Raw genomic sequence first — 20,763 nt, 5'->3', positions numbered from 1 at the left:
CCACCAGACCTTAACCTAAACCCAGCCAAGCTTCTCGTGTAAGATAGCCACACAGTGACCCCGACACCTTTTGGCAGTCGGTGCCCAACCTATCAGCCGAGCCTGTCGATCACGCGCCAGTGACCGACACCAAATTTGTCTGAAAGTGCAACTATCCCTAGGTGGTTTTGGTAATTCATAACAACATATAGCTCATTGAGCTAATGCTATTCCAAGATGATTATTTCAGGAAAGCTCAATGATTGGCATGGCATGGATGTGAAAGTGGAACCCTCAAAATGCTAAGGAAAAAGGATTGGCTCAAGCTCAAAAGCTCAAGACTCTTCATTTTATATTTTAATGATCCAAGATCACATTGAGTCTTTAGGAAAAGCCAATACTATCAAGGAGGGATGAGGTGTTGCTTAATGAGCCTCTTGCTTCATGTGCTTAGTGATATGCTCCAAAAACCCTCAACTACTTTCCCATATCCACATATGACCTAAACCCTAAGCCAAACTCGGTCCTACTGATTCTTCCTATCCGGCGCCACCGAGTTTCACTTGTCATTAGCCACTGCCAAACCCTAGCAATTCGGTTCTACCGATAGGGATCTCAGTCTCACCGAGATGGGATTGCAAACTCTCTGTTTCCCTTTCGTAACTTTTCAGTCTCACCGAAAGAGCGAATCGGTCCCACCGAGATTGCAATGTAAATTCAGTGTTTCCCCTTTGTAACTTTTCGGTCTCACTGAAAGAGCAAATCGGTCCCACCGAGTTTGCCTGACCAACTCTCTGGTTAGCTAATTACCAAATTCGGTCTCACTGAGTTTGTGTAATCGGTCTCACCGAGATTACGTTATGCCCAAACCCTAACCATATCGGTCCTACCGAGTTGCATGTCAGTCCCACCGAAAATCTCTAACGGTCACTAGGTTTACATTTTCGGTCCGACCGAGTTTGTTGATTCGGTCCCACCGAGATTGGAAAACTGTGTGTAACGGTTGAATTTTGTGTGGAGGCTATATATACCCCTCCACCTCCTCTTCATTCGAAGAGAGAGCCATTAGAACGCATACACCATTCCAACTCATATGTTCTGAGAGAGAACCACCTACTCATGTGTTGAGACCAAGATATTCCATTCCTACCATTTGAATCTTGATCTCTAGCCTTCCCAAGTTGCTTTCCACTCAAATATTCTTTCCACCAAATCCAAATCCTATGAGAGAGAGTTGAGTGTTGGGGAGACTATCATTTGAAGCACAAGAGCAAGGAGTTCATTACCTACACACCATTTGTTACTTCTTGGAGAGTGGTGTCTCCTAGATTGGCTAGGTGTCACTTGGGAGCCTCCGACAAGATTGTGGAGTTGAACCAAGGAGTTTGTAAGGGCAAGGAGATCGCCTACTTCGTGAAGATCTACCGCTAGTGAGGCAAGTCCTGTGTGGGCGATGGCCATGGTGGGATAGACAAGGTTGCTTCTTCGTGGACCCTTTGTGGGTGGTTGCTTCTTCATGGACCCTTCGTGGGTGGAGCCCTGTGTGGACTCGCGCAACCACTACCCTTTGTGGGTGGAGCCCTGTGTGGACTCGCGCAACCATTACCCTTTGTGGGTTGAAGTCTCCATCAACGTGGATGTAGGATAGCACCACCTATCCGAACCACGGGAAAAACATCCGTGTCTCCAATTGCGTTTGAATTCTCCAAACCATTCCCTTTACATTCTTGCATGTTGCATGCTTTACTTTCCGCTGCCAATATACTCTTTGCATGATTGCTTGAATTATGTGATGATTGCTTGACTTGTCTTAAAATAGCTAAAATCTGCTAAGAACTAAAATTGGGAAAAGGTTAAGCTTTTATTTGGTCAAGTAGTCTAATCACCCCCCTCTAGACATACTTTCGATCCTACAAGTGGTATCAGAGCTTTGGTCTCCATTTGCTTTGATCTTCATAGCTTTGGTGGTCATAGCCTTGGTTTCACAACCTAGGAGAGTATGGCGTCTTGCGAGGGAAATTACCACCGTAGAGGTCCCTACTTTGATGGTACTAATTTTGCTAGTTGGAAGCATAAAATGAAAATGCATATTCTTGGACATAACCCCGCCGTTTGGGCTATTGTGTGTGTTGGTTTGCAAGGTGACTTCTTTGATGGGAGAGAACCAAACCGTGAAGCTACCGCGGATGAGTTGAAGATGTTGCAATACAATGCTCAAGCTTGTGATATTCTCTTCAACGGATTGTGCCCCGAAGAATTCAACAAAATCAGCCGTCTTGAGAATGCGAAGGATATTTGGGACACTTTGATTGATATGCACGAAGGTACCGACTCCGTCAAGGAATCCAAGTTGGATGTGCTTCAAAGCCAACTTGACAAGTTCAAGATGAAGGATGGTGAAGGTGTCGCTGAAATGTACTCTAGGCTTGCTCTCATCACAAATGAGATTGCCGGCTTAGGAAGTGAAGAGATGACCGACAGATTCATCATCAAGAAGATTCTAAGAGCCTTGGATGGAAAATATGATACCGTGTGCACATTGATCCAAATGATGCCCAATTACAAAGATCTCAAGCCAACGGAGGTGATTGGAAGAATTGTTGCTCATGAGATGTCACTTAAGGATAAAGAGGAACTTCACAACAAATCAAGTGGTGCCTATAAAGCCTCATGTGAAGCCCCTACATCATCAAGTGAGAAACAAGACTTCAATGAAGAATTGAGCTTAATGGTGAAGAACTTCAACAAGTTCTACAAGAGTAGAAGCAAAGATAGAAGCTTCAAGTCAAGGTCCTACAATGACAAAAGATCTTCTAGTCGAGAGCAAAACTGCTACAGTTGTGGAAGACCCGAACACTATTCCAATGAGTGTACGGATCCCTACAAGAGAAGAGAAGATTCTCCAAAAAGAAGAAGCAAAGAATCACCGCCAAGAGAGAGGAGGAGTAGAGATGATCGTTATGAACGAAGACACTCACGGAGAAGCAAGGATTCGGAAAGGAAGGAAAAATCATCAAGGAGCTACACAAGACGAAGACATCAAGCTCATGTTGGTGAATGGGTATCCGGCTCCGACTCCGACAGCCACTCTGAGAGAAGTTATCACTCCGACTCCGAAGATACTCAAGATGAAGGTGTTGCCGGTCTAGCACTTGTGTCAACCAACTCCTACGACATATTTGACTCACCAAATGAAGGAATTGGAAGATGCTCCATGGCCAAAGGTCCTAAGGTAACACACCTTGAGTATGTTGATTTCAATAGTGATGAAGATGACTTGTTAGGTGATGATTCGCTTGTTGACAACTCTAGTGATGAATACTATGATGAAACATCAATTAAACATGCTAATCAAGATAAAACGAATGACAATGATAAGGAGAAGATTGAGGCTCTAACTAAAGAACTAAACACTCTTAAGTTAGCTCATGAAACTATCTTCGAAGATCATCGAGAACTTTTAAGAGCTCATGAGAAATTACGCTTTGAAAAGCTCAATCTTGAGCAAGAGCATGAGTTCTTAAAAGCAATTAATGATGATCTCCGCAAGAAAAGCTCTTCTTACATTGCCAAGCGTTTACTCTTATCCACTTACATGCCTCAAGTCAAGTCTAGTAACAAGAACAAGAAAGATTCTTCCTCTAGCAGTAACAATGATCATGCTAAATCCAATATTGTTGCTTCTAGTAGTTCTCTTGATTACACAAATGATTCTCTTAGCCAAGTTACACTTGAGCAAGAAAATAGTTTGTGTAATCGGTCTCACCGAGATTACGTTATGCCCAAACCCTAACCATATCGGTCCTACCGAGTTGCATGTCAGTCCCACCAAAAATCTCTAACAGTCACTAGGTTTACATTTTCGGTCCGACCGAGTTTGTTGATTCGGTCCCACCGAGATTGGAAAACTGTGTGTAATGGTTGAATTTTGTGTGGAGGCTATATATACCCCTCCACCTCCTCTTCATTCGAAGAGAGAGCCATTAGAACGCATACACCATTCCAACTCATATGTTCTGAGAGAGAACCACCTACTCATGTGTTGAGACCAAGATATTCCATTCCTACCATTTGAATCTTGATCTCTAGCCTTCCCAAGTTGCTTTCCACTCAAATCTTCTTTCCACCAAATCCAAATCCTATGAGAGAGAGTTGAGTGTTGGGGAGACTATCATTTGAAGCACAAGAGCAAGGAGTTCATTACCTACACACCATTTGTTACTTCTTGGAGAGTGGTGTCTCCTAGATTGGCTAGGTGTCACTTGGGAGCCTCCGACAAGATTGTGGAGTTGAACCAAGGAGTTTGTAAGGGCAAGGAGATCGCCTACTTCGTGAAGATCTACCGCTAGTGAGGCAAGTCGTGTGTGGGCGATGGCCATGGTGGGATAGACAAGGTTGCTTCTTCGTGGACCCTTTGTGGATGGTTGCTTCTTCGTGGACCCTTTGTGGGTGGAGCCCTGTGTGGACTCGCGCAACTATTACCCTTTGTGGGTGGAGCCCTGTGTGGACTCGCGCAACCGTTACCCTTTGTGGGTTGAAGTCTCCATCAACGTGGATGTAGGATAGCACCACCTATCTGAACCACGGGAAAAACATCCGTGTCTCCAATTGCGTTTGAATTCTCCAAACCCTTCCCTTTATATTCTTGCAAGTTGCATGCTTTACTTTCCGCTGCCAATATACTCTTTGCGTGCTTGCTTGAATTATGTGATGATTGCTTGACTTGTCTTAAAATAGCTAAAATCTGCCAAGAACTAAAATTGGGAAAAGGTTAAGCTTTTATTTGGTCAAGTAGTCTAATCACCCCCCTCTAGACATACTTTCGATCCTACATTGTCTCATTCGCAAGTGTGCGAAGGAAGACTCTGTCTCCTTTTTCTATAAAAAGGGCACGCTAGCCTCAACCCAGCACAACACAACCTCTACCCCAAACCGAGCTAGAATGCCAGGATCCATTGTGCACAATGAGACCACAGCAACCAACATTGGTAGTTTTGTGACCATGCTATCCAACCAAACCCGTCATACCTTTGCATTAGAAGAGCCCCCAGAATATGTTGTGTACTAAGGGCCCATGAGCGGTGAGAGCCGTCAATTCTGGGCCACTGTGCACGTCTATGGTAGGGGTCTATCGCTAGAACGCCCCTACAGGTTCACTTGAAGGACAACTTCCTTTGAGCCACAAGCCATCCAGCTAGCTGCTCGGGATGCTATAGTTCAATTCCGGCACTTGTTGCCCAGAGTTAACTGTCGCTCGTTCTACTACTACCCCAGTCGTGACGGGTATGGTAGGCCACCCCAGGTTGCCAACGGAGACCACGAGACGGATCCTGCATTGTTGCATCTGGTGCGCTATGTAAGTGCACTAGAGGAACTGTTCGATCAAATCACCCTTGATCTGATCGCAGCTCGTGGAGAGCTGGTTCGCCGAGCCCCGGCAAGAAGGGAAGATGAGCCCGACACTGACAACCCAGTCGTGCTGTTCGGACAACCGATCGAGTCCCTGAGGTCTGCCCCAGCCATCGACCAAGGTGCCTTGATGTCCCTAGAAGTGCTTCGTCGCCTTTTGGGAACACGCTCCAACGGGATTGTGGCCAACAATCCCCACGATGGTCATCATCGCTACCCCGACCCTGCAGCTCCTCAATCCCCTCCAACTAACCCCGCCGGTGAAGCCAATGGAGAAGCCTCAACATCCACAAGGCACACCCGCTTAGATATAAACAAGGTAGACTGAGTCACTCGAGTAGTACCGAGTCTTAGTATGCCCGCGCGCTGTAATTGGGGTGATCCTGTATCGCCATAATTCAATGTTGTTTGCTTGTGCGCCCCTACTTTAAATAGTAGCCATGCATAAGTATGTTGGTGTACGATTGCATTTTTAATTCTGGGCGTAGCTACCAAAAAAACCAACCCCGATGACACCCACAATAATGCATCGCTTTTGTGAGATATGTGTATCTGTGGCTTTGACCCCGACACCATAGAGCAGAACCGACAAATAGTTGCCCCTCACCGCGGTAAATAAACCTAGCCCAGTTGCTATATAAAAGGCCACCTCGTGACCTTGCCAAGTACCCCTCATCTTGTGCGCCATCCTTACAGCCATTTCTTGCCATGCCGAGCCCTAGTATTTATCTGAGAACCCCAGATGCAACCCCAAGTAGTTTTGTTAAAATATTTTGGGACTTTACCTACAGTACCATGAGTGCTACCCGTCCACCCCAGTACGAGTTGCTCAAATCGAGGATCACCCCTTCCACCTCGAAATATTGGGCAGTAGTACACATCCCTCCCGCAAACCCAAACCAAGACCCAACGGAAGTCTCCTTCGTGGGGAAATCTATGCCAACTCCGCATATGGCCATAGAAGCTGATGCGTACGAAGCGCTTGCTCGTCTTAGATTCGCGGTACCCTATGCCAGCAATCGAGGGTACTATTACTTCCCGAGTCGTGCAGCACCCGGAGAAGTAACATCTTTTCCCGGCGGACGAATTGAGAGAGATCCAGTACTGGCCAACCTTGCCCAGTATGTCATCACTCAAGAGCGTTTGACCCAGCAAGTAACGGGTTATCTCCAGAGCCTCGCTGATTTAAATCCTCAGATCGCCATCGGCAGACCACTAAGGCCCGACCAGGAGAGACGCATTCATCGACTAGTCAATCCGCTTCCCCCGATAGAAGAAGAGTGTGCCCCAGTACCAGAGACATTTTCTCAGGACCCCGTCCAGTTACCGTTTTCATCGTAGACGTCACCGCTATGTTTATTGTTCCAGCAATTATTTATGTGTTGTAAATTATGCGTGGTATCCTGTATTTGGGCGACGAGTAAGTTATTTGATTTCAATTAATATGAGTGGTTTTTACGACTATTAAATTTGATTTAACTATTTTCACTCGCGATAAATTCTGGAGTGAGATTTCTTCTCCCTGAGTTGCTGCAGCATATATCTCCTCGCGACATAGATTTTTATTCACGCAGCACCATGGCAGCAGACGCACAACCACAACCACTCGAACACATGCACAAATTGCAAACCACATAACTGTGTTGCTTCTAACTAATCACCTCCCTAACTCACCACAGTCTCTGAAGGAGAGATTAGTGGATAATCATCCGGGTACAAGTTACCTCCAGCACACCGACAATAGTTAGCACCTGACACCACACCTAATCCTCGTGATCACCACCACCGCGGAGAGCCAACACTCGAGCGGCAGCATCACGATGATCATCGAGGATCATCGCGCACAGGAGCACGGAGAGCCCCAGCAATGCCGCCAGCCCTTCGCACACCAGGATCACGTACCAGTCCGGCACCGCCCCCGCCATTAGAGCCTCACCTCGAGCTTCTGTAATCGGAAATGGAGGAGAGGGGAGGAGAAGGAGAAGCGAGGCCGGGTGTGAGGAAGAAGAAAGGAACACCTAGTCCGTTTTATAGCTCGAGATCGATGTACGATGGGCGAAGTCCACCAGCGCCGCTTGTCGCTCGATCGCCGATGTTCGGAGGCGAATCCGCGAGCAGTGCCGACAGCACACTGGCCCGCGAGGTGAGTGCACGCTGCACCGGCAGCTAGCACGCCGCGCACTACCGCGGTACGGCCTAGATACCCTACACGCTAGACGTCACCGGTGGAGAAAGCGCGGGAAAGCGCGCGAGAGAGAGGAAGAAGAGAGAGCTAGAGGAAGAAGAAGAGACTGACAGTGGGCCCCGGGTCCACCTATCAGCCAGAGGAAGTACTGTGCTCTCGGGTAAGACCAGCGAATTTTGGAAATTTAGAATTTAAGTCTAAATTTACAGTATCCAATGTAGAAATCTCTCATTTTTCCCCAAACCGTGGATTTTTCCACAGCGCCAGTGTTCCACACTGTAGTTTTAAACCAATTATTGCCCTCTCACTGTAGCCATTTTTTTATTATTTATTGCAGGAGTAAGATGGGTATTTTTGTGATTTTTCTTTGAGATAGTAGGAGTAATTCTTTTCAAGCAGTCCTTAGCAAATCTCGAGGACGAGATTTTTCTTAAGGGGGTAGTGTTGTAACACCCCAAAAATTTAAACATGTTTTGGTTATTAAAAATTTTGCCAGGAAATTAAATCTTTCATTTTTCTGGATTTTCTTTTATTTCAGAACCACTCCTTTCTTTTATATTATAGAGTTTTTACCCCAAGTGAAAACTTTCCAAATATGTTATTGGACTTGTTTATCTTCCCAAGACCATTTCTTTTGATCAGTGGAATTATTTCTAAAATTATTCTTTCCTGAACTTTATTTCCCTTAAAATGGTTTTTCATAAGTGTCAGAGCCTCATTTGCACTACAACCCTTTCAGAAAATCCTTTAAAATTCTCATCAAAATTTGGGGCTGTCATGTGATGTTTTTAAATCACTTTGATGCAAAAATATCTCTTATTCATTGGATATTTTGAGCTCTACCCCAAGTTTTCAAAACTGGTCCAGTTGATAAAATTGCACTACAACCTAGTTAAATATTTCTTTCAAGCCTCCACCAAAATTATGGGATGTTAGTAGTAGTATATTATTCAACTTTATGCATTAACCCACTGATGTTATTTGAAAATTCTGAGCAAATCATCCTCTTTTGCTCTCTGGCCCAATTGGGTGTTTCCTACTGCATCCCTAATTATTCTTGCCCTGGTGACCATGAGCTTTCTCCTGCTTGTAGTACACCCTACCAAACCCTTAAGTCCAGGAGATTGGGTCCATTGGAATATGTTTAGTACATGCAATAATGCCCTTTTCTTTCTGTCCAGATTTGATTTTCTCAAAAACTTGCACTAACAAGTTTCTGTTTTTGCCAAACCAACCTTGCCACCATCTTCTAAACCTAAAGAGACCCTGATCTGGAAAATTTGGCCACCCCAAGAGTTGCCTAGATACACTTGGCATTTTGGCAAACACTTAGTGTGCATGGCCAGTTTTGGCATGACTTTTAGTTTACATTGTGAACTTGATCCCCTGACCTAACCACTATGTCCATTAATCTCCTTGCAAACTCTAACCTAGTGCTGTTAATTGTCAGCCTCGCTCAAGCACTCTAGGCCACCCTGGCATTCTGTCGAGCATGTCGTGTGCGTGCTCTGGGCGCGCCCAAAGTGCACGTTTTACACGCGCGCACGCAACCGAGACGCCGCGTTCGCTACCCCACGCCCTGGCCTTTGCCCGCCTGCAGAGCCACGCCCCGCCCTCGACCACTCGCCAGAACACTCCAAGCCGCCCTGGCGCCCTACAGCGCCGCCGTCAAGGCCCTCTTGGTGGCACGCCGGCGTCCACAGTACGCCTCTGCCATGGACGGCACCGGCCGAGCCACAACTCCTCGCCAGCTGCCCTCGTGAGCAGGCCGTCCTTATCTCCAAGCCCGTCCGCTAGCACCGACCCTGCTCCGGCCATCGCCACGTCGCTCTGCCGCAACAGAGGTGGTCGGCCGACGATCTTATCCCTAGCAGCGGCGGAACCGACCTTCCCCGGCTATAAATGGCCCCAGACCTCGCTCGAGCGTACTCAGGCAAGCCGTAGAGTGCACCCCCCGCTCAAATGCTTCTGAAACCGCCGTCTTCCCCGCCTCCGGCAACTTCAGATGTCGCCGTCCCTCGGTTAAATTCGCTGTAGCCAAAGCCCCCTAGTCCTTCCAGCGCCACCATACGACTTCCCTCAACCTTACGGAGCCACTCAGCCCCTCAAACGCGATCGGGAACCACCATAGCCCCAACCCCCAAATCCACTTGAAGCCATCCCTGCCAACCCAGCAACTACCGAGAGGACTGCCCTAGGCTGGCGGATCCATCCCCGACCTCAGAACCCTGCGGGGAGTCGCCGTTCGACGACAGCGATCGCCGGGGCCCTGCCTCGCCTCGGCCAGGGGAGAAAGAAGAGCGCGGGTGACTTGTCAAACCTGACCAGTGGGCCCAGGGGACCCACTTTCAGTGACCCCGAGCCGGCCCGCGCTGTTTTAAGTGGAGGCGCATTTCACAAAATATGCCTTCGCTAAGCGAGAAGCGTAAGCCCCCCGAAACGTTTTCTTTTCTGATTTATTATTATTATAAACAGATTTTGACTAAACTTTGACTGGCTATAACTTTTTAAATATAAGTCCAAATGACTTGATTCTTTTTCTGTTGTTCCTCAAATTTAGTCTAGATTATTTTCATATTTATTTGAAAATTTTCCAAACAACTTTTTTGTACTGTCGTTAAAACTATGTGTTGATTTTAAATTTTCTTAAATAGGATTTTTTTTTTGAAGAAGGAAGAAACTTTCAAAAGTTTTGGAATGCACCCTGTCTCTCCACAACTTGAAGGCAAGCATTTTTAAACCCTGGCATAATATTATCGTGTGTTGTTTGATACAGTTACCACACCACATTGTCTCGGAGTTTTCATTACTTTATGTGATGATATCACCCTACTCATAAGTGCATATTGATGACCCCGTGCTATATGGAAATTTTGATATGTTGATAGTAATTACCCTCATATGCTTTTCGTGCCTATCGGAGGGAAGCCAGGAAAGTCTCTATCTTGGGTAGACACGAGCTTGTCTCCGGTCTTGTTATTTAATTTACTTATAAGCCCTTTATGTGGTGTCGCTCAGACACCCGACTGTGGCATGCTTTATATTACTATCCTTTCGAGGCGTCGCTTCAGACACCCGATCGGTGCATTCTATTTCTACTCTCTGATTGCATGAATAACCTGCTTGCATGCATCATGATTTTTATTTATGACTGACGTTGTGATCATGGAGTATTTCAGAGCATGTTTGTCTTTTGCTATATTATACCCGTGTTCATGATGTTTGCGAGTACATTCAAAGTACTCACTGGCTTGTCCCTGGCTATTGTCTTGGCCAGATGTCTTGCCTCGAGAGGAGCGTAGCGATGATCGCCCCGGAACATAGGCAATGGTGATAGCAGCCTCGCGAAGATAGGAGTTATCCTGGTCAGCTGTTCTTGTGGGACATCAACCACTAGAAACCATCTGTTGTATTCAGAGGCCAGAATGGTCTTGTACTACATATCTTGTATTTTGCTTGGAGTTTCTGTATCAAGTTGGTGCCTCATCAGCTAACAGTAATCCTGGGGCTGGTGAGCCCAGGGGCCATTTTTGGGAAATTAATATCCCGAAAATCCGGTCTTGACACCAAGGCACCCCAAGGTAATATTCAAGGAAGACTCAAGCGCCTAAGCTTGGGGATGCCCCGGAAGGCATCCCCTCTTTCGTCTTCAAAACTATCGGTATACTTTACTCGGAGCTATATTTTTATTCATCACATGATATGTGTTTTGCATGGAGCGTGTTTTCGATTTTACTTGTTGTTTGAATAAAATCATTGGATCTGAAATATTGAATGAAAAGAATCCTCCCATGGCTAGTTAATTATTTGACTACTAAGTGTTCTTCACTTGTATCTTTTGGAGTAGTTTGTCATTCACTCATGTGCTTCATGTATATCCTATGAGTAAATGGTTGAATAAATTGAATGTCATAAATCTGAATTTATATATGTTTCATATACTTATAACATGGGGAATAATGACTTCACACATAACAAGTATAGGTAGTAAACTTATTGAAAGTTAGCAAACGTTGAATTGGTCACTTGAACAATTCATGAAAGAATATTGAAGGAAGAGAGGTTTCACATACAAATATACTATCTTGGACATCTTTTATGATTGGGAGCACTCATTAAAATATGACATGCTAAAGAGTTGATGTTGGACAAGGAAGACAACGTAATGGGATATGTTTTCTTATACCTGAAATAAATTATATTGTCATGGATCATCCAACATGTTGAGCTTGCCTTTCCCCCTCATGCTAGCCAAATTCTTTGCACCAAGTAGAGATACTACTTGTGCTTCCCAAAACCCTTAAACCAGTTTTGCCATGAGAGTCCACCATATCTACCTATGGATTGAGTAAGATCCTTCAAGTAAGTTGTCATCGGTGCAAGCAATAAAAATTGCTCTCTAAATATGTATGATTGATTGGTGTGGAGGAAATAATCTTTATACGATCTTGTGATGTGGAAGAAATAAAAGCGACTGGCTGCATAATAAAGGTTCATATCACAAGGGGCAATATAAAGTGACGTTATTTCGCATTAAAATTTTGTGCATCCAACCCTGAGAGCGCATGGCAACCTCTGCTTCCCTCTGTGAAGGGCCTATCTTTTATTATTATCTTCTACCTTATGAAAGAGTCATGATGATCTTCACCTTTCATTTTTACATTTTATCCTTTGGCAAGCACAGGGTGTTGGAAAGATCTTGATATATATATCTAATTGGATGTAAGTTAGCATGAGCTATTATTGTTGACATTACCCTTGAGGTAAAAGGTTGGGAGGCGAAACTATAAGCCCCTATATTTCTCTGTGTCCGATTAAAACTCCATAACCACAAGTATTGCATGAGTGTTAGCAATTGTGAAAGACTAAATGATAGTTGAGTATGTGGAGTTTGCTAAATCAAAGCTCTGATATAGACTCTTCCTGAAAATAGGATGAATTGCAATTGTTTGATGACTGAAAATATTGTTTGTTAGTTTTCAAGAAAGTTTATGATCCATACTTTAAACTTGTGACTTGCTTGTTACTTGATCATGAAAAGTTTTATGAGATGAGCTATTGTTATGATATGTAATGATGCTAGAAAAAGTGATTCGAATTATCATTGATCAAACTTAAGCACTTACTATCATTCCACATCAAAAATTATCTTTTTTATCATTTACCTACTCGAGGACGAGCAGGAATTAAGCTTGGGGATGCCTGATACGTCTCCAACGTATCTATAATTTTTGATTGCTCCATGCTATATTATCTACTATTTCGGGCAATATTGGGCTTTATTATCGAATTTTATATTATTTTTGGGACTAACCTATTAACCGGAGGCCCAACCCAGAATTGTTGTTTTTTGCCTATTTCAATGTTTCGATGAAAAGGAATATCAAATGGAGTCGAAACGGAACGAAATCAACTGGAGAAGTTATTTTTGGAAGGAAAGCTACCGGATGGACTTGGACCCTACGTCAGGATATAAGGGAGGTGCTCACAAGGGTGGGAGGCGCCCCCCCCCTAGGGCGCGCCCCCTGCCTCGTGGGGCCCCCGAAGCTCCACCGACGTACTTCCTGCACCCATATATACTCTCGTACCCTAAAACTTCCAGAACGGAGATTAGATCGGAAGTTCCGTCGTCGCAAGCCTATGTAGCCATGAGAAGTAAATCTAGGCCCTCTCCAGCACCCTGCCGGAGGGGGCCATCATCATCGGTGGCCATAGAGGAGTATCCCGGATGGGCCATCATCACCATGAAGGCCAAGGACCAGAAGGTGGAGGCCATGGAGGAGGAAGCACAAGGGGGAGAACCTCTCCTCCTCTCTGCCGGTGGTGCCGGAGTGCCATCGGGAGGGGAATCATCACCACGGTGATCGTCTTCATCAACATCACCATCCTCATCACCATCCTCATCTCTTTTACGCGGTCCACTCTCCCACACCTCGCTGTAACCCCTACTTGAACCTGGTTCTTCATGCCACATATTATGATGCAATGATGTGTTGCCATCCTATGATGTTTTGAGTAGATATCTTTTGTCTTTGGGTTGATTGATGATCTAGATTGGTATGAGTTGTATGCTTTACTTTGGTGCTGTCCTATGGTGCCCTCCGTGTCGCGCAAGCATGAGGGATTCCCACTCTAGGGTGTTGCAATACGTTCATGATTCGCTTATAGTGGGTTGGTGAGTGACTGAAACACAAACCCGAGTAAGAGGGATTGTTGCGTATGGGAATAAAGAGGACTTGATGCTTTAATTGTTGGAAATATGCCCTAGAGGCAATAATAAAAGCATTATTATTATATTTCCTTGTTCATGATAATTGTCTTTATTCATGCTATAATTGTGTTATCCGGAAATCGTAATACATGTGTGAATAATAGACACCAACATGTCCCTAGTAAGCCTCTAGTTGACTAGCTCGTTGATCAACAGATAGTCATGGTTTCCTGACTATGGACATTGGATGTCATTGATAACGAGATCACATCATTAGGAGAATGATGTGATGGACAAGACCCAATCCTAAACATAGCAAAAGATCGTATAGTTCGTTTGCTAGAGTTTTCCAATGTCAAGTATCCTTTCCTTAGACCATGAGATCGTGTAACTCCCGGATACCGTAGGAGTGCTTTGGGTATACCAAACGTCACAACATAACTGGGTGACTATAAAGGTATACTACGGGTATCTCCGAAAGTGTCTTTTGGGTTGACACGGATCAAGACTGGAATTTGTCACTCTGTATGACGGAGAGGTATCACTGGGCCCACTCGGTAATGCATCATCATAATGAGCTCAAAGTGACCAAGTGTATGGTCACGGGATCATGCATTACGGTACGAGTAAAGTGACTTGCCGGTAACGAGATTGAACGAGGTATTGGGATACCGACGATCGAATCTCGGGCAAGTAACATACCGATTGACAAAGGGAATTGTATACGGGGTTGCTTGAATCCTCGACATCGTGGTTCATCCAATGAGATCATCGAGGAACATGTGGGAGCCAACATGGGTATCCAGATCCCGCTGTTGGTTATTGGCCGGAGAGTCATCTCGGTCATGTCTACGTGTCTCCCGAACCCGTAGGGTCTACACACTTAAGGTTCGGTGACGCTAGGGTTGTAGGGATATGTATATGCAGTAACCCGAATGTTGTTCGGAGTCCCGGATGAGATCCCGGACGTCACGAGGAGTTCCGGAATGGTCCAGAGGTAAAGAATTATATATAGGAAGTGCTATTTCGGCCATCGGGACAAGTTTCGGGGTCACCGGTATTGTACCGGGACCACCGGAAGGGTCACAGGGGTCCACCGGGTGGGGCCACCTATCCCGGAGGGCCCCATGGGCTGAAGTGGGAAGGGATCCAGCCCAAAGTGGGCTGGGGCGCCACTTGCCCCTAGGGCCCATGCGCCTAGGGTGGGGGAAACCCTAAAGGAAGAGTCCTAGAAGGGGAAGGCACCTCCTAGGTGCCTTGGGGAGGAGGGATTCCTCCCTTGGCCGCCGCTCCCCTAGGAGATTGGATCTCCTAGGGCCGGCGCCCCCCCTAGGCCCCCTATATATAGTGGGGGGAAGGGAGGACCTCTCACCTTTGCCTTTGGTGCCTCCCTCTCCCTCTCCAACACCTCCTCCTCCTCCATAGTGCTTGGCGAAGCCCTGCCGGAGTACTGCAGCTCCATCACCACCACGCCGTCGTGCTGCTACTGGAGCCATCTTCCTCAACCTCTCCTTCCCCCTTGCTGGATCAAGAAGGAGGAGACGTTACGTTGATCGTACGTGTGTTGAACGCGGAGGTGCCGTCCGTTCGGCGCTAGGATCTCCGGTGATTTGGATCACGTCGAGTACGCCTTCCTCATCCCCGTTCTTTGAACGCTTCTGCGCGTGATCTACAAAGGTATGTAGATGCAATCCGATCACTCGTTGCTAGATGAACTCCTAGATGGATCTTGGTGAAACCGTAGGAAAATTTTTGTTTTCTGCAACGTTCCCCAACATTAATGCTATGGTTGGGTTTTACCTTAATGATCTTTAGTAGTTGCATGCTTGCTAGAGTTCCAATCATAAGTGCATATGATCCAAGTAGAGAAAGTATGTTAGCTTATGCCTCTCCCTCATATGAAACTGCAATAGTGATTACCGGTCTTTTTAACAATTGCCTAGGACAATTCGGCACACCGATCCATCATTATTCCACACTCGCTATTTATATTATTTAGTAATATATTGTAACTTTATGATAACAACACCTACTTTATTATTTTAGCTCTCCGATATCATGCAAAGTTATCCTCTTCATACCCACAACATAGTTTTATTTCTCGTTGCTAGTTGGAAGCAAACGTTCGGTGTACGTAGAGTCGTATCAGTGGCAGATAGGGCTTGAGAGAATATTGATCTTACCTTTAGCTCCTTGTGGGTTCGACACTCCATACTTGGGGATTATCATAGACGTTGTTGGGCCTCCAAGTGCAGAGGTTTGTAGGAAAGTAGCAAATTTCCCTCAAGTGGATGACCTAAGGTTTATCAGTCCACGGGAGGCGTAGGATGAAGATGGTCTCTCTCAAGCAACCCTGCAACCAAATAACAAAGAGTCTCTTGTGTCCCCAACACACCCAATAGAATGGTAAATTGTATAGGTGCACTAGTTCGGCGAAGAGATGGTGATACAAGTGCAATATGGATGGTAGATATAGGTTTTTGTAATCTGAAAAATATAAAAACAACAAGGTAACTAATGATAAAAGTGAGCGTAAGCAGTATTGCAATGAGTTAAAACAAGGCCTAGGGTTCATACTTTCACTAGTGCAAGTTCTCTCAATAATAATAACATAGTTGGATCATATAACTATCCCTCAACATGCAACAAGAGTCACTCCAAAGTCACTAATAGCGGAGAACAAACAAAGAGATTATGGTAGGGTACGAAACCACCTCAAAGTTATTCTTTCCAATCAATCCGTTGGGCTATTCCTATAAATGTCACAAACATCCCTAGAGTTCGTACTAGAATAACACCTTAAGACACAACTCAACCAAAACCCTAATGTCACCTAGATACTCCAATATCACCTCAAGTATCCGTGGGTATGATTATACGATATGCATCACACAATCTCAGATTCATCTATTCAACCAACACATAGAACCTCAAAGAGTGCCCCAAAGTTCCTACTGGAGAATCAAGACGAAAACATGTGCCAACCCCTATGCATAAGTTCATGGGCGGAACCCGCAAGTTGATCACCAAAACATACATCAAGTGTATCACGTGATATCCCATTGTCACCATAGATACACATGACAAGACATACATCAAGTATTCTCAAATCATTAAAGACTCAATCCAATAAGATTACTTCAAATGGAAAACTCAATTCATTACAAGAGAGTAGAGGGGGAGAAGCAACATAAGATCCAACTATAATAGCAAAGCTCGCGATACATCAAGATCGTGCCAAATCAAGAACACGAGAGAGAGAGAGAGAGATCAAACACATAGCTACTGGTACATACCCTCAGCCCCGAGGGTGAACTACTCCCTCCTCGTCATGGAGAGCGCCGGGATGATGAAGATGGCCACCAGTGAGGGTTCGCCCCTCCGGCAGGGTGCCGGAACAGCATCCCGATTGGTTTTTGGTGGCTACAGAGGCTTGCGGCGGCGGAACTCCCGATCTATTATGTTCCCTGGTCGTTTTAGGGTATGAGGGTATATATAGGAGGAAGAAGTACGTCAGGGGAGCCAAGAGGGGCTCACGAGGGTGGAGGGTGCACCCTAGGGGGGTGGGCGCGCCCCCTACCTTGTGGTCCCTCGTTTCTTTCCTGACATGCACTCCAAGTCTATCAGGTTGCTTTCCTTCCAAAAATAACTTCTCCAGAAGGTTTCATTCCGTTTCGACTCTGTTTGATAGCCCTTTCCTTCGAAACACTGAAACAAGGGAAAAAACAGGAACTGGCACTGGGCTCTGGGTTAATAGGTTATCCCAAAAATAATATAAAAGTGCATAGTAAAGCCCATAAAACATCCAAGATGGATAACATAATAGCATGAATACTTCATAAATTATAGATATGTTGGAGACGTATCAGCATCCCCAAGCTTAATTCTTGCTCGTCCTCGAGTAGGTAAATGATAAAACAAATAATTTATGAAGTGTGAATGCTAGCAGGTGCATAAGTTTGATCGATGATAATTTCAATCACCTTTGCTAGCATCATCATATGTCATAACTGTAGCTCAACTCATAAAACTTTGCATGATCAAGTAATAAACTATTCACATGTTAAAGCATAGATCATAAACCTCCTTGAAAACTAACAAACCGTGTTATTAGTCATCAAACAATTGCAATTCATCTTATTTTCAGGAAGAGTCTACGTCAGAGCTTTGATTCAGCAAACTTCACATACTCAACTATCATTTAGTCTTGCATGATTGCTATCACTCAAAGCATATTTTTAGAACAAATAGTATTCATCGAACACAGAGAAAGATAGGGGCTTAATGTTTCGCCTCCCAACCTTTTACCTCAGGGGTAATGTCAACGGTAATAATTCATGCTCAAATATATTTGAATGGCCATATATGCCTAGATCTTTCCATCACATGATGCTTGCGAACTAAAGAGTAGGTTAGAATGAGAAGGAATACTACTGACTCTTGCATAAATGTAAAAGATAGGCCCTTCGCAGAGGGAAGCAGGGATTTGCAGAGGTGCCAGAGGTCGAAGCAAAAACATAGATGAAAATAATTTTGAGAGGTATGCTTTCATTGTCAACATAACGACCAAGAGTTCCCAATATCTTCCATACTACATACATTATAGGCGGTTCCCAAACAAAAAGGTAAAGATTTTTACTCCCACTCCACCAACAATCATCAGTCCATGGCTTTCCCAAAACAACGGGTGCCTCCAACTAACATCAAACCTCGGGGAGTTTTGTTTGCAATTATTTTTGATTTGATTTTGATCTTTTGATCATGGGACTGGGCATCCCAGTTACCAGCCATTTTCTCGTGAATGATGAGCGGAGTCCACTCATCGTGAGAATAACCCACCTAGCATGGAAGATACTGCTAACTCGTTGTCGCTACATGAGCGATTCAGGCATACAAAACAGATTATTATTTGAAGGTTTAGAATTTGGCACATGCAAATTTACTTGGAACGGCAGGTAAATACCGCATATAGGCAGATATGGTGGACACTCATGGAAGAAACTTGGTTCAAGGGATTTGGATGCACAAGCAGTATTCCCGCTTAGTATAGATATTTTGGCTAGCAAAGGATTCTAAGTAGCAAGCACCACATGTTAGAGGATCCATAACAATATAACTTCTATACAAATATACCCAAGCATAACTCATTATGTTGTCTTCCTTGTCCAACTTCAACTAATTTGTTCAAGTTTGAAAATAATTAATGGGGCTCACAATCATAGAAGATGTCCAATATAGCATATTTATATGTGAAATCTCTCTTCCTTCAATATTCTTTCATGAATTGTTCATGTGACCAATACAACGTTTGCTAACCTTCAAAAATTTTACCACCTCTACTTCTTATATGTGAAGGCATTAATCCCCATGGGATAAGCATATGAAACATATATAATTTAAGATTTATGACATTCAAATCATTTAACCATTTACTCATAGGATATAAGTGAAGCACACGAGTAAATGACAAACTACTCCAAAAAGATATAAGTGAAGATCAATGAGTAGTTAAATAATTATGTAGCTATGTGAAGACTCTCTAACATTTAAGAATGTCAGATCTTGGTACTTTATTCAAACAGCAAGCAAAGCTAAAGAAAATAAAATGACGCTCCAAGCAAAACACATATCATGTGGTGAATAAAAATATAGCTCGAAGTAAAGTTACCGATGAACGAAGACGAAAGAGGGGATGCCTTCCGGGGCATCCCCAATCTTAGGTTCTTGGTTGTCCTTGAATATTACCTTCGAGTGCCTTGGGCATCCCCAAGCTTAGGATCTTGCCACTCCTTATTCCATAGTCCATCGAATCTTTACCCAAAACTTGAAAACTTCACAACACAAAACTTAACAGAAAACTCGTGAGCTCTGTTAGCGAAAGAAAACAAAACACCACTCCCATTGTTAAACCTACTGTATTCCAACTTCTCCAAGGTTTATAAACTATTTTACTAGCCATAGAGTCATCAAAATAAGCAAACAACACACGAAAAATAGAATCTGTCAAAAACAGAACAGTCTGTAGTAATCTGTAACTAACGCAAACTTCAGAAACTACAAAAATTCTACCAAAATAGGAAAACCTAGACAATTTGTTTATTGATCTTCTGCAATTGGAATCAGTATTTTATCACGTTATGGTGATTTTAAACAATTGTTTTCGTGAACAGAAAGTTTTTGGAATTTTCAGCAAGATCAAATAACTATCATCCAAGAAGATCCTATAGGTCTTTCTTGGCACAAACACTAATTAAAACACAAAACCACATCTAAACAGAAGCTATATGGATTATTTATTCCTAAACAGAACCAAAAAGCAAGAAACTAAAATAAAATTGGGTTGCCTCCCAACAAGCGTTATCGTTTAACGCCCCTAGCTAGGCATGATCGTTTCAATGATGCTCACATAAAATATAAGAGTTGAAACATAGCGGGGGCATCATGAAGAATATGACTAGCACATTTAAGTCTAACCCACTTCCTATGCATAGGGATTTTGTGAGCAAACAACTTATGGGAACAATAATCAACTAGCATAGGAAGGCAAAACAAGCAAATCTTCAAGATTTTCAACACATAGAGAGGAAACTTGATATTATTGCAATATGTAGAAGCATATGATCCTATCTCATAATAATTTTCAGTAGCATCATGAATGAATTCAACAATATTACCAGCACCTAAAGCATTCTTTTCATGATGCATAAGCATATAATTTTTTATTACTCTCCACATAAGCAAAATTCTTCTCATTCGGGATAATGGGAGTATCATAAGAGACTTGAATAATATAAATTGTTTCCACATTAAAAGAGTAATGTTCAGAGAAAGGGTAGTCATAATCATGACAAGTTTTATAAATATAATCATCACTACTCTTTATAGCATAAGTTTCATCAGAATAATCATCATAAGTAGCAACTTTGTTCTCATCATAATCAATTGAAACCTCTTCCGAAATAGTGGATACATCACTAAA

This window comes from Triticum aestivum, chromosome 3A, assembly GCF_018294505.1.
Source record: "Triticum aestivum cultivar Chinese Spring chromosome 3A, IWGSC CS RefSeq v2.1, whole genome shotgun sequence".
Lineage (NCBI taxonomy): Eukaryota > Viridiplantae > Streptophyta > Magnoliopsida > Poales > Poaceae > Triticum > Triticum aestivum.
This window is presented reverse-complemented; position numbering follows the sequence as displayed.